This window comes from Rhinoderma darwinii, chromosome 5, assembly GCF_050947455.1.
Source record: "Rhinoderma darwinii isolate aRhiDar2 chromosome 5, aRhiDar2.hap1, whole genome shotgun sequence".
Lineage (NCBI taxonomy): Eukaryota > Metazoa > Chordata > Amphibia > Anura > Rhinodermatidae > Rhinoderma > Rhinoderma darwinii.
The window spans coordinates 173,934,934-173,948,131 of NC_134691.1; positions in this window are offsets into that span (position 1 = coordinate 173,934,934).

Consider the following 13,198-nt stretch of genomic DNA (forward strand, 5'->3'; position numbering starts at 1 on the left):
ACACACACTCCATGTAGATAGTGACACACACACACACACACACACACACACACACACCCCAAGTAGATAGCTCCATTGGGGCTCCCTGTAGGAGTGGATTCCCCAGCCAGATCATTGCCGATGGTTGGCCAAGGATTCCTCTGCTGGAGGAGTCCCTGACGTCACTGTCCATAGACAGTGAAATTAGGGGATCCTCCTGGACCGGAATGTGATGTCAGGGGCAACCCCAGAGCCGGTGTCCCAGAGCAGAGCACTAGTATAGGCTCTGCTCTGGAACTCTGGGGAAGCACTTGACATCAGTGTCCATATATGGACAGTGATGTTGTCAGGGATCATTACCATGTATATTGTTTGCAAAAACATTATTACTTTATATAAACTAAAAATCTGTATATTACACAAAGATTTGTAAATGAAACAAGATGGAGAATGTATCAGGGGCACGCCTATGGAGACACCGCCCCTGGAATGCAAGAGGAGTGTACAGAAGAACTTACAGCTGAGGAGCCAATGAGGCTTAAGCACGTCCCACCTTCCTACAGAGAAGACTTCTTTGTGTTCTTTGTTCAAATAAAGTTAGTTCACTTCCTACTTGACGGAGGGAAAGATGTCTACCAACTTGTCTGTGTGGTGTACTTTTTTCCATGCATGCATGCATTCAGTTTCCAATTTACAGAGGTGGTTATTCGGTGTGAGATAACAGGGAAAAAAGGAAGTTTTAGCCCTGACAATGTCAGGGGCTTGCCTGGAGCTGGAGTACCGGAGTAGAGCCGCTTCTAGCACTTTGCCTGGGATTTCAACTCTGTTCCTGACATCACTCTCCATATATGGACAGAGATGTCAGGTGCAACCCCAGAGCAGGAGTCCCAGGCAGGGCGCTAGTAGCGCTAAGCCTGGGACTTCAGCTCTGCTTCTGACATCACTGTACAAATATGGACAGTGATGTCAGAGCAACCCCAGAGCCAAGGTCCCAGGCAGAGCGATACTAGTGCTCTGCTCTGGGATTCTGGCTCTGAGGAAGCCCCTGACAACACTGTCTTTGTATGGAGATATCTGCACATCGATGTCAGGGGATTCCACAGAGTCCTGGAGCAGAGCCTATACTAGCGCTCTGCCCGGGACTCTGACTCTGGGGAAGCCCCAGACATCACTGTCCATATATGAACAGCGATGTCAGGGGATTCCACAGAGTACCGGAGCAGAGCCTATACTAGCGACTCTGTTCCGCGGGCCGCAGATGACAGCCTCAGGGGCTAATAAATATATTTTTTTAATAAAAAGTAATCAAAAACTCTCATGTACCCCAAAATGGTACCAATAGAAACCACAGCTCACTCCACAAAAAAATAGCCCTCATATTGATCAATAATTGAAAAAATAAAAAAGTTATCGCACACAAAACAAATTGTATTACTATTAGTTTTTTCCTTGTAGTAATAGTAAAACATAAAAAAACTAATTAAATTTGGGATCACCATAATCGGATTGACCTACAAAATAAGGTTAATGTGTAGTTTTTGCCACACATAAACACTGTAAAAACAATGGTGGAATCGCTGGGTTTTTTCCCCATTCCACCCCACAAATAAATTGTTTCCAGTTGCTCTGTAAAAATATGGTATAATAAATGTTGCCTTAAAAAACTAGAACCCGTCCTTCAAAAAACAAAATGGCACCCATAGAAACTACAGCTCGCTCCACAAAAAAAATAGCCCGCATATTGCTCAATCATTGAAGAAATGAAAACGTTACGGCACACAAAACAAATTGTATTACCATTCGTTTTTTCCTTGTAGTAGTAGTAAATCATAAAAAAAAGAATTAAATTTGGGATCGTCATAATCAGATTGACCTACAAAATAAGGTTAATATGTAGTTTTTGCCACACATAAACACTGTAAAAACAAAACCCATAAAACAATGGTGGAATCACAGGTTGTTTTCCCATTCCACCCCACAAATAAATTGTTTCTAGTTTCCCAATAATTATATGGTATAATAAATGTTGCCATAAAAAACTACAACCCGTCCTTCAAAAAACAAACCCTCTTATAGCTATACTGGTGGAAAAATAAAAAAAGTTATGGCTTTTGTAAGGTGGGAAGGAAAAAATTAAAATGAAAATCCCAAAAATGGTTGTGTGAGGAAGGGGTTATTCATATATGTGCCAACATCTAGAAAAATAGACAGCACGGCACTCACCACTTGCAAAAAAAGGTTTATTTTTATTCTATGTTGAGGCAGGCAACACGGGATTAGAACACAATAGAGCCTACGACCGTTTCACATCCTCCAGATGCTTTTTCAAGGCATCGATAATCCAAATAGATAGCAATTGAAAGTCAGAATAGGCAAGATGGATGGACCACCATTGTTCCACAACTTTGATGTAATCTTGTAGATTGAGATATTTTTTAAAAGTAACAACATATTTAACATTTTATTTAAATGGCAAGGATAGTTGCACTGTCATCCCAAAAGACTTTTGTCAGGTAATAATTTTCCAACCACTGACAGTTGACTTTGCAAGGTTGTATTATACCCTGACAGTACATACATTTAATCTCTGTCAAATTTGTCAGGACTGAAGCACAGTATTGTACACTGCAGCTTGAATCTAGTTTTTTACTGTGAAGGATGTGTTCTATAAGTTTGATAAGGAGCTGAAATGTTTAGTAACCTGTCACAGTACTGCAAAAAGGCAGTTCTCAATCTAAATCCTGCTTGCTATGGAAAACCTAAAATTGTATTATGTCTCCATAGCATTTCCATTTGGAATGGTGCATTAGAAAAGTGTATATGTATATATATATATATATATATATATATATATATATATATATATATATATATATATATATATATATATATGTATATATGCACAAAGCAAACATTGCTCTATATGCAATAGAAGATAGAAGAAACATGAGCTAAATATACAGTGAAGGAAATAAGTATTTGATCCCTTGCTGATTTTGTAAGTTTGCCCACTGTCACAGACATGAACAGTCTGGAATTTTTAGGCTAGGTTAATTTTACCAGTGAGAGATAGATTATATATAAAAAAAAAAAAAAGAAAATCACATTGTCAAAATTATATATATTTATTTGCATTGTGCACAGAGAAATAAGTATTTGATCCCTTTGGCAAACAAGACTTAATACTTGGTGGCAAAACCCTTGTTGGCAAGCACAGCAGTCAGACGTTTTTTGTAGTTAATGATGAGGTTTGCACACATGTTAGATGGAATTTTGGCCCACTCCTCTTTGCAGATCATCTGTAAATCATTAAGATTTCGAGGCTGTCGCTTGGCAACTCGAATCTTCAGCTCCCTCCATAAGTTTTCGATGGGATTAAGGTCTGGAGACTGGCTAGGCCACTCCATGACCTTAATGTGCTTCTTTTTGAGCCACTCCTTTGTTGCCTTGGCTGTATGTTTTGGGTCATTGTCGTGCTGGAAGACCAAGCCACGAGCCATTTTTAATGTCCTGGTGGAGGGAAGGAGGTTGTCACTCAGGATTTGACGGTACATGGCTCCATCCATTCTCCCATTGATGCGGTGAAGTAGTCCTGTGCCCTTAGCAGAGAAACACCCCCAAAACATAATGTTTCCACCTCCATGCTTCACAGTGGGGACGGTATTCTTTGGGTCATAGGCAGCATTTATCTTCCTCCAAACACGGCGAGTTGAGTTAATGCCAAAGAGCTCAATTTTAGTCTCATCTGACCACAGCACCTTCTCCCAATCACTCTCTGAATAATCCAGATGTTCATTTGCAAACTTCAGACGGGCCTGTACATGTGCCTTCTTGAGCAGGGGGACCTTGTGGGCACTGCAGGATTTTAATCCATTACGGCGTAATGTGTTACCAATGGTTTTCTTGGTGACTGTGGTCCCAGCTGCCTTGAGATCATTAACAAGTTCCCCCCGTGTAGTTTTCGGCTGAGCTCTCACCTTCCTCAGGATCAAGGATACCCCACGAGGTGAGATTTTGCATGGAGCCCCAGATCGATGTCGATTGACAGTCATTTTGTATGTCTTCCATTTTCTTACTATTGCACCAACAGTTGTCTCCTTCTCACCCAGCGTCTTACTTATGGTTTTGTAGCCCATTCCAGCCTTGTGCAGGTCTATGATCTTGTCCCTGACATCCTTAGGAAGCTCTTTGGTCTTGCCCATGTTGTAGAAGTTAGAATCAGACTGATTAATTGAGTCTGTGGACAGGAGTCTTTTATACACGTGACCATGTAAGACAGCTGTCTTTAGTGCAGGCACCGAGTTGATTTGGAGCGTGTAACTGGTCTGGAGGAGGCTGAACTCTTAATGGTTGGTAGGGGATCAAATACTTATTTCTCTGTGCACAATGCAAATAAATATATATATAATTTTCACAATGTGATTTTCTTTATTTTTTTTTTATATAATCTATCTCTCACTGGTAAAATTAACCTAGCCTAAAAATTCTAGACTGTTCATGACTTTGACAGTGGGCAAACTTACAAAATCTGCAAGGGATCAAATACTTATTTCCTCCACTGTATATATATATATATATATATATATATATATATATACACTAGTATATATATATATATATACACTAGTATATATATATATATATATATATATAGATATATATGGATAGATATATCTATATATATATATATATATATATATATATATATATATATATATACATATATATATATATATATAGTATATTTTAAAAAAAAGGAGCAGCACTCAAACGTATAAAGAGAAAGGCAGGTGTCAAGCAAGTAATCCCGATCCAGGGATTGTTCAATTAAAAGAAAAAATATTTAGCAGCACTCGTACTCGCTTGAGAAAAATCCCATATATGGCTATAAAAACAACAGGTATATGGAGCAGCACTATAGCCAAATAACCGCACGACCAGTGCAAAGCTTCAAAGGAGTGACCTCTCTTCATAGGCAATGGGGAAGCAGCACTCCAGATGAAAAAGTAGATTTATTCACCAAATATTTCACAGCAATGTTTCACCCTCTCTATGAAGGCATTTTCAAGCTTGAAAATGCCTTATTTTTTCTTTGGAATGCTGCTTCCTCATGGCCTACTTTTATATATACAGCTTCCGCTATGGCAGCCATAGCGGCTGCTACGGGGCCCGCGGCATGAGGAACGCCCGTTGGCGTTGTGGAACAGCTCTGTTCGTTGCGGAAACGGGGCCCAGTTGAGTATATATTTTGTTGTGGTTTGGGGGCGTTATATGGCGCTGACTGCAAGGGGGGCTGTATGGCACTGTCTATAGGGGGGTCTGTATAGCACTGTCTACAGGGGAGGCTTTATAGCACTGTCTACAGGGGAATCTGTATAGTACTGTCTACAGAGGGGCTGTATAGCACTGTCTACAGGGGGGGCTATAAAGCACTGTCTACGGGGGCTGTTTAGCACTGTCTACAGGGGGGACTGTCTAAAGGGAGTCTGTATAGCACTGTCGAGAGGGGGGCTGTATAACACTGTCTAGAGGAGGGCTGTATAGCACTGTGTAGAGGTGGGCTGTATTGCACTGCCTAGAGGGGTGGCTGTATAGCACTGTCTAGGGGGGCTGTATAGCACTGGCAAGAGGGGGCTGTATAGCAGTGTCTACAGGGGGTTTGTATAGCACTGTCTACAGGGGGGCTCTATAGCACTGTCTACAGGTGTGTCTGTATAGCACTGTCTACAGAGGGGTCTGTATGGCTCTACCTACAGGGGGTCTGTATAGCACTGTCTACAGGGGGGCTCTATAGCACTGTCTACAGGTGTGTCTGTATAGCACTGTCTACAGAGGGGTCTGTATGGCTCTACCTACAGGGGGTCTGTATAGCACTGTCTACAGGGGGGCTGTATAGCACTGTCTATAGTGGGGGCTGTATAGAACTGTCTAGGTTGGGGGCTGTATAGCACTGTCTATGGCTGGGCTGTTAAGCACTGTCTACAGGGGGGTCTGCACAGCACTGCCTACAGTGGGGCTATATAGCACTGTCTACAGGGGGGCTATACAGCACTGGCTACAGGGGGCTGTACAGCACTGTCTACAGGGGGGCTGTATAGCACTGTTTACAGGGGGAGCTGTATAGCACTGTATACAGTGGGGGCTGTGTACCACTGTCTTCAAAGGGGGCTGTATAGCACTATCTACATGGTGGTCTGTATGGCACTGTGTCACGGGCAAAGGGTATGTGGACCCACTAGGCCGCTCCGCCGTAGCGGGGAGGCAGCTGACCAGGTCACAGTCTATGCGGAAGTAAATGGCAGACAGTAATGCTTGGGTACCTGAAATAGTCCGGGCGGTGGCTGTGGCTTCAGCACGGATGGAGGCAGGTGCGGCAAGTGGTGCCAGACGTGGCGGGCAGTATCCGATGAAGTGGTAGACACTTGACGTGGCAGATGACACTTGGCGTGGCAGAAGACACTAGACGTGGCAGATGGCACTTGACGTGGCAGATGGCACTTGACGTGGCAGATGACACTTGACGTGGCGGAAGACACTTGAATGCTGGTAGGCACAGGAACAATACGGAATACAGGAACGGTAACAGGGCATGGGTAACAGCTGGAACGGGAGACACTAAGGGACCATTTGCGAGACAGACTGGGAAAGACTAACAACGCTCAGGCAAAGATTAGAAGGCCAGGGGCCTTCTTATAGACCAGGAAATCGTGGCAGTTGATTGTGATGACGATTTCCTAATTGCGCGTGCTGGCCCTTTAAGGCCGGGCGCGAGCGTGCGCGCGCACCCTACAGGACCCAGCCGAATGGAGCAGAAGTGAGCGCTGGCATCTCCTAAGAGGGAGACGCAGGCCAGCGCTCACAAATCCATGGATGCGGGCGTCGGGAGGTGAGTAAACCCGATAGCCTGCGGCCATGGGCGCTACAGTATCCCCCCTCTTACGCCCCCTCTTCTTGGGGCCAGAGTGTGAGAGGAACTTTTTAATAAGAGTAGGGGCGCTGAGGTTCTCTTCTGGCTCCCAGGACCTCTCCTCAGGACCAAACCCTCTCCAGTCCACCAAATAGAAAGCCCTTCCTCCTACTCTCTTGCGGTCCAGGATCTCCTTTACCTCGAATACATCAGAAGGACCGCTGGGAGCAACTGTGGAACTAGAAGTCTTGCTGTAGCGGTTCAGGACCACTGGTTTCAGGAGGGACACATGGAAGGAGTTAGGGATTCTGAAGGTAGGAGGCAGCCGCAGCTTATAGGAGACAGGGTTAATTTGTTGCAGGATCTCGAAAGGGCCAAGGAACCTGGGAGCAAACTTGTATGAAGGCACCCTCAAGCGAATGTTCTGAGAAGACAGCCAGACTTTAGTCCCAGGAAGATACTGAGGTGGCTCTCTTCTCTTGGTATCTGCCTTTCGCTTCATGCGATCTATCGCCAGCAAAATAGAGGACCGGGTCTGTTGCCAGATTTGCAGGAAGTCCCCATATGCGGAGTCAGCAGCGGGTACCTGAGATGAAGTTGATACAGGAAGAGGAACTCTGGGATGTTGACTGTACACAATGTGAAACGGAGTGGAAGTGGTGGACTCACTTGTGTGGTTATTGTAAGAAAACTCGGCCCATGGAAGAAGCTGTACCCAGTTATCGTGCTGTGAAGAGATGAAGTGGCGGAGATAATTCTCCATGATCTGGTTGATCCTCTCAACTTGCCCATTGGACTGGGGGTGATAGGCAGAGGAAAAGTCCAAACTCACATCCAGGAGTTTACAGAGGGCTCTCCAGAACTTAGAGGTAAACTGAACCCCCCGGTCGGACACAATGTGAAGAGGCAAGCCATGCAAGCGAAAGATGTGCTGAATGAAGAGGCTCGCCAGACGAGGAGCAGAGGGTAGGCCGGTCAGCGGGATAAAATGGGCCATCTTAGAGAACCGGTCCACCACCACCCAGATGGTGTTGCATCCTGCTGAGAGAGGAAGGTCTGTGACGAAGTCCATAGCGATGTGCTGCCAGGGGGCACTGGGTACAGGCAGGGGTTGAAGCAGGCCGGCAGGCTTGGAGTGAGTCACTTTATTAGAGGCACAGACCGTGCAAGCAGAGACAAAGTCCAGAACATCCTTAGGTAGCGTGGGCCACCAGAAGTGACGAGCGATCAGGTCTTGGGTTTTACGGACACCGGCGTGCCCAGCTAGTTTAGAACTGTGTCCCCAGCGGAGAATTATTTTTCTGTCTGCCAACAGAACAAAAGTTCTCCCCGGAGGGATATTTCTAAGCTGCAGAGGATTGGCGGTGACAACGCAGGTTGGGTCTATGATCGTCTGAAGAGAATCCACCGTGTCTTCCGTCTCAAATGATCTGGACAGGGCATTGGCCCTCACATTCTTGTCAGCGGGACGGTAGTGGAGCAGAAATTGGAAACGGGTGAAGAACAGTGACCACCTGGCTTGACGAGGATTCAGTCTTTGAGCGGACTGAAGGTAAGTAAGATTCTTGTGGTCGGTGAAGATCAGGATGGGGTGAGCAGCGCCCTCCAGAAGATGTCTCCACTCCTGCAGGGCCATTTTGATAGCCAGTAGCTCCCGATCTCCAATGGCGTAATTGCGCTCAGCAGAGAAAAACAGTCTTGAGTAGTAGCCACATACTACTGCCTTTCCTTTGGAGCTCCTCTGGAACAGAAGTGCGCCTGTACCAACAGAGGAAGCGTCCACTTCTAGTGAGAACTGCCGAGATACGTCAGGGTGATGGAGGATCGAAGCTGAAGTGAAGGCTCTCTTGAGGCTAATGAATGCGTACTCTGCCTCTGGAGTCCATACCTTGGCGTTCACACCCTTCTTGGTAAGGGTAGAGATGGGGGCCATCAGAGAAGAAAAGTTCGGAATAAACTGCCGGTAGAAATTGGCGAAACCGAGGAACCGCTGTATGGCCCTTAGGCCTTGAGGACGTGGCCATTCCAGGACAGACTTTAACTTCTCAGGGTCCATCTTAAGGCCTTGATCCGAGATGACATAGCCCAGGAAGGGCAAAGACCTCTTTTCAAAGGTGCATTTCTCTAACTTGGCATACAAGCCATTCTCTCTTAGTCAAAGAAGACACTTGACGTGGCAGATGACACTTGGCGTGGCAGAAGACACTAGACGTGGCAGATGGCACTTGAAATGGCAGATGGCACTTGACGTGGCAGATGGCACTTGGCCTGGCAGAAGACACTTGACGTGGCAGATGGCACTTGACGTGGCAGATGGCACTTGACGTGGCAGATGACACTTGACATGGCGGAAGACACTTGAACGCTGGTAGGCACAGGAACAATACGGAATACAGGAACGGTAACAGGGCACGGGTAACAGCTGGAACGGGAGACACTAAGGGACCATTTGCGAGACAGACTGGGAAAGACTATCAACGCTCAGGCAAGGATTAGAAGGCCAGGGGCCTTCTTATAGGCCAGGAAATCGTGGCAGTTGATTGTGATGACGATTTCCTAATTGCACGCCGGGCGTGAGCGTGCGCGCGCACCCTACGGGACCCAGCCGAACGGAGCGGAAGTGAGCGCTGGCATCTCCTAGGAGGGAGACGGAGGCCAGCGCTCACAGATCCATGGCTGCGGGCGTCGGGAGGTGAGTAAACCCGACGGCCCGCGGCCATGGGCGCTACACACTGTCTACAGGGGGCTATATGGCACTGTCTACAGGGGGCTGTATGGCACTGTCTACAAGGGGGGGGCTGTATGGCACTGTCTACGGGGGGTGTTGTATGGCACTGTCTACAGGGGGCTGTATGGTACTGTCTACTGGGGGGCCTGTATGGCACTATCTACAGGGGGAATGAGTGGCACTGTCTACAGGGTGGGGCTGTATGGCACTGTCTACAGGGGGGCTTAATGGCACTGTCTACAGGGAGGGGCTGTATGGCACTGTCTACAGGTGGGCTGTATGGCACTGTCTACAAGGGGGGGCTGTATGGCACGGTCTATGGGGGGTGTTGTACGGCACTGTCTACAGGGTTCTGTATGGTACTGTCTACTGGGGGGCCTGTATGGCACTATCTAATCTACATGGGGGCATTATGTACAAGGGGGTTTTTGTGGCACCCAGGGGAGGGGAAGCCCAGCCCAAAGTTTGCTATGGGGCCCAGTGTTTCCTAGTTACACCCCTGTATGTATGTATATATATATATATATATATATATATACACTACCGTTCAAAAGTTTGGGGTCACCCAGACAATTTTGTGTTTTCCATGAAAACTCACACTTATATTTATCAAATAAGTTGCAAAATGACTAGAAAATATAGTCAAGACATTGACAAGGTAAGAAATAATGATTTTTATTTAAAATAATAATTTTCTCCTTCAAACTTTGCTTTCGTCAAAGAATGCTCCATTTGCAGCAATTACAGCATTGCAGACCTTTGGCATTCTAGCTGTTAATTTGCTGAGGTTATCGGGAGAAATGTCACCCCATGCTTCCAGAAGCCCCTCCCACAAGTTGGATTGGCTTGATGGGCACTTCTTGCATACCATACGGTCAAGCTGCTCCCACAACAGCTCTATATGGTTGAAATCTGGTGACTGCGCTGGCCACTCCATTACAGATAGAATACCAGCTGCCTGCTTCTTCCCTAAATAGTTCTTGCATAATTTGGAGGTGTGCTTTGGGTCATTGTCCTGTTGTAGGATGAAATTGGCTCCAATCAAGCGCTGTCCACAGGGTATGGCATGGCATTGCAAAATGGAGTGATAGCCTTCCTTATTCAAAATCCCTTTTACCTTGTACAAATCTCCCACTTTACCAGCACCAAAGCAACCCCAGACCATCACATTACCTCCACCATGCTTGACAGATGGCGTCAGGCACTCCTCCAGCATCTTTTCAGTTGTTCTGCGTCACAAATGTTCTTCTGTGTGATCCAAACACCTCAAACTTCGATTTGTCTGTCCATAACACTTTTTTCCAATCTTCCTCTGTCCAATGTCTGTGTGCTTTTGCCCATATTAATCTTTTCCTTTTATTAGCCAGTCTCAGATATGGCTTTTTCTTTGCCACTCTGCCCTGAAGGCCAGCATCCCGGAGTCGCCTCTTCACTGTAGACGTTGACACTGCCGTTTTGCGGGTACTATTTAATGAAGCTGCCAGTTGAAGACCTGTGAGGCGTCTATTTCTCAAACTAAAGACTCTAATGTACTAGTCTTGTTGCTCAGTTGTGCAGCGGGGCCTCCCACTTCTCTTTCTACTCTTGTTAGAGCCTGTTTGTGCTGTCCTCTGAAGGGAGTAGTACACACCGTTGTAGGAAATCTTCAGTTTCTTGGCAATTTCTCGCATGGAATAGCCTTCATTTCTAAGAACAAGAATAGACTGTCGAGTTGCACATGAAAGCTCTCTTTTTCTAGCCATTTTGAGAGTTTAATCGAACCCACAAATGTAATGCTCCAGATTCTCAACTAGCTCAAGGAAAGGTCAGTTTTATAGCTCCTCTAAACAGCAAAACTGTTTACAGCGGTGCTAACATAATTGCACAAGGGTTTTCAAGTGTTTTCTAATCATCCATTAGCCTTCTAACACAGTTAGCAAACACAATGTACCATTAGAACACTGGAGTGATGGTTGCTGGAAATGGGCCTCTATACACCTATGTAGATATTGCATGTAACAAATAACTTTATCTTATTTCAGGACATCCTACAAGACACCAAGACACTTTCTTGCAATAATATAAACACTCATGCAATAACATAAACATAACACAGATGTATAATACACAAATACAGATACAGGAATACAGATTAAGGTCCTGTTCACACAGAGTTTTTTGGTGCTGACTTTGACACGGAAACCGCGTTGGAATTAGCACCAAGAAAGTCAGAAATTGACCACCATTGATATTAATGGGAGACAGAGGCATTTTTTTCCTGAAGTAATTCTGACTGCAGATTTTTTCTGCCTGCAAAAAACTCTGTGTGAACAGGGCCATACCATATACTGCTCACTTACCATTATTTGTTTACTGGTATTATTTGTTTTATTACTTATCATCAAAAATCAAGAATTTAAATAAAAATACAAAAATTCTAAATTAAGAGACAATCACGTTCTTGTAAAAACAAAATTTATTTTTTGTCATGGTTTTACTGTGACTTTTGAAAACATTTAGAGTGTAATAAAAAAAAAAATTGTGGTAAAATCACCACAATTTTCACCCCTTAAGGACGCAGCCTAGTTTTGGCCTTAAGGCTCAGAGCCCATTTTTCAAATCGGACATATTTCACTTTATGTGGTAATAACGTCGGAATGCTTAAACCTATCCAAGCGATTCTGAGATTGTTTTCTCGTGACACATTGGGCTTTATGTTCCTGGTCAAATTTGGTCGATATATTCAGTGTTTATTGGTGAAAATATTGCAAAATGAAGAGACAATTTTGAAAAAATAGCATTTTTCAGAATTTAAATGCATCTGCTTGTAAGGGTATGTTCACACGAGGTCATTACGTCCGTAAATGACGGACGTATTTCGGCCGCAAGTACCGGACCGAACACAGTGCAGGGAGCCAGGCTCCTAGCATCATAGTTATGTACGACGCTAGGAGTCCCTGCCTCGCTGCCGGACAACTGTCCCATACTGTAATCATGTATTCAATTACGGACGTAATGACCTCGTGTGAACATACCCTAAACTAGACGGTTATACCACCCGAAATAGTTACTAGTTCACATTTCCCATATGTCTACTTTAGATTGGCATCGTTTTTTGAACATTCTGTTATTTTTCTTGGACATTACAAAGCTTAGAACATAAACAGCAATTTCTCATATTTTTAAGAAAATTTCAAAAGCCTTTTTTTTAAGGTACCTGTTCGGTTCTGAAGTGGCTTTGAGGGGCCTATGTATTAGAAACCCCAATAAAACACCTCATTTTAAATACTAGACCCCTCAAAGTATTCAAAACTGCATTTAGAAAGTTTTTTAACCCTTCAGGCATTTCACAGGAATTAAAGCAAAGTGGAGGTGAAATTTGCAAATTTAATTTTTCTTGCTGAATTTCAATATTATTCAATTTTTTTCTGTAACACAAAAGGTTTTACCAGAGATACACTACTAAATATGCATTGTCCAGATTCTGCAGTTTTTAGAAATGTCCCGCATGTGGCTCTACTGCGCTCGTGGACTAAAACACAAGCCCTAGAAGCAAAGAAGCACCTGGTGTATTTTGAGGCAACTTTTTTATTATAATATATTTT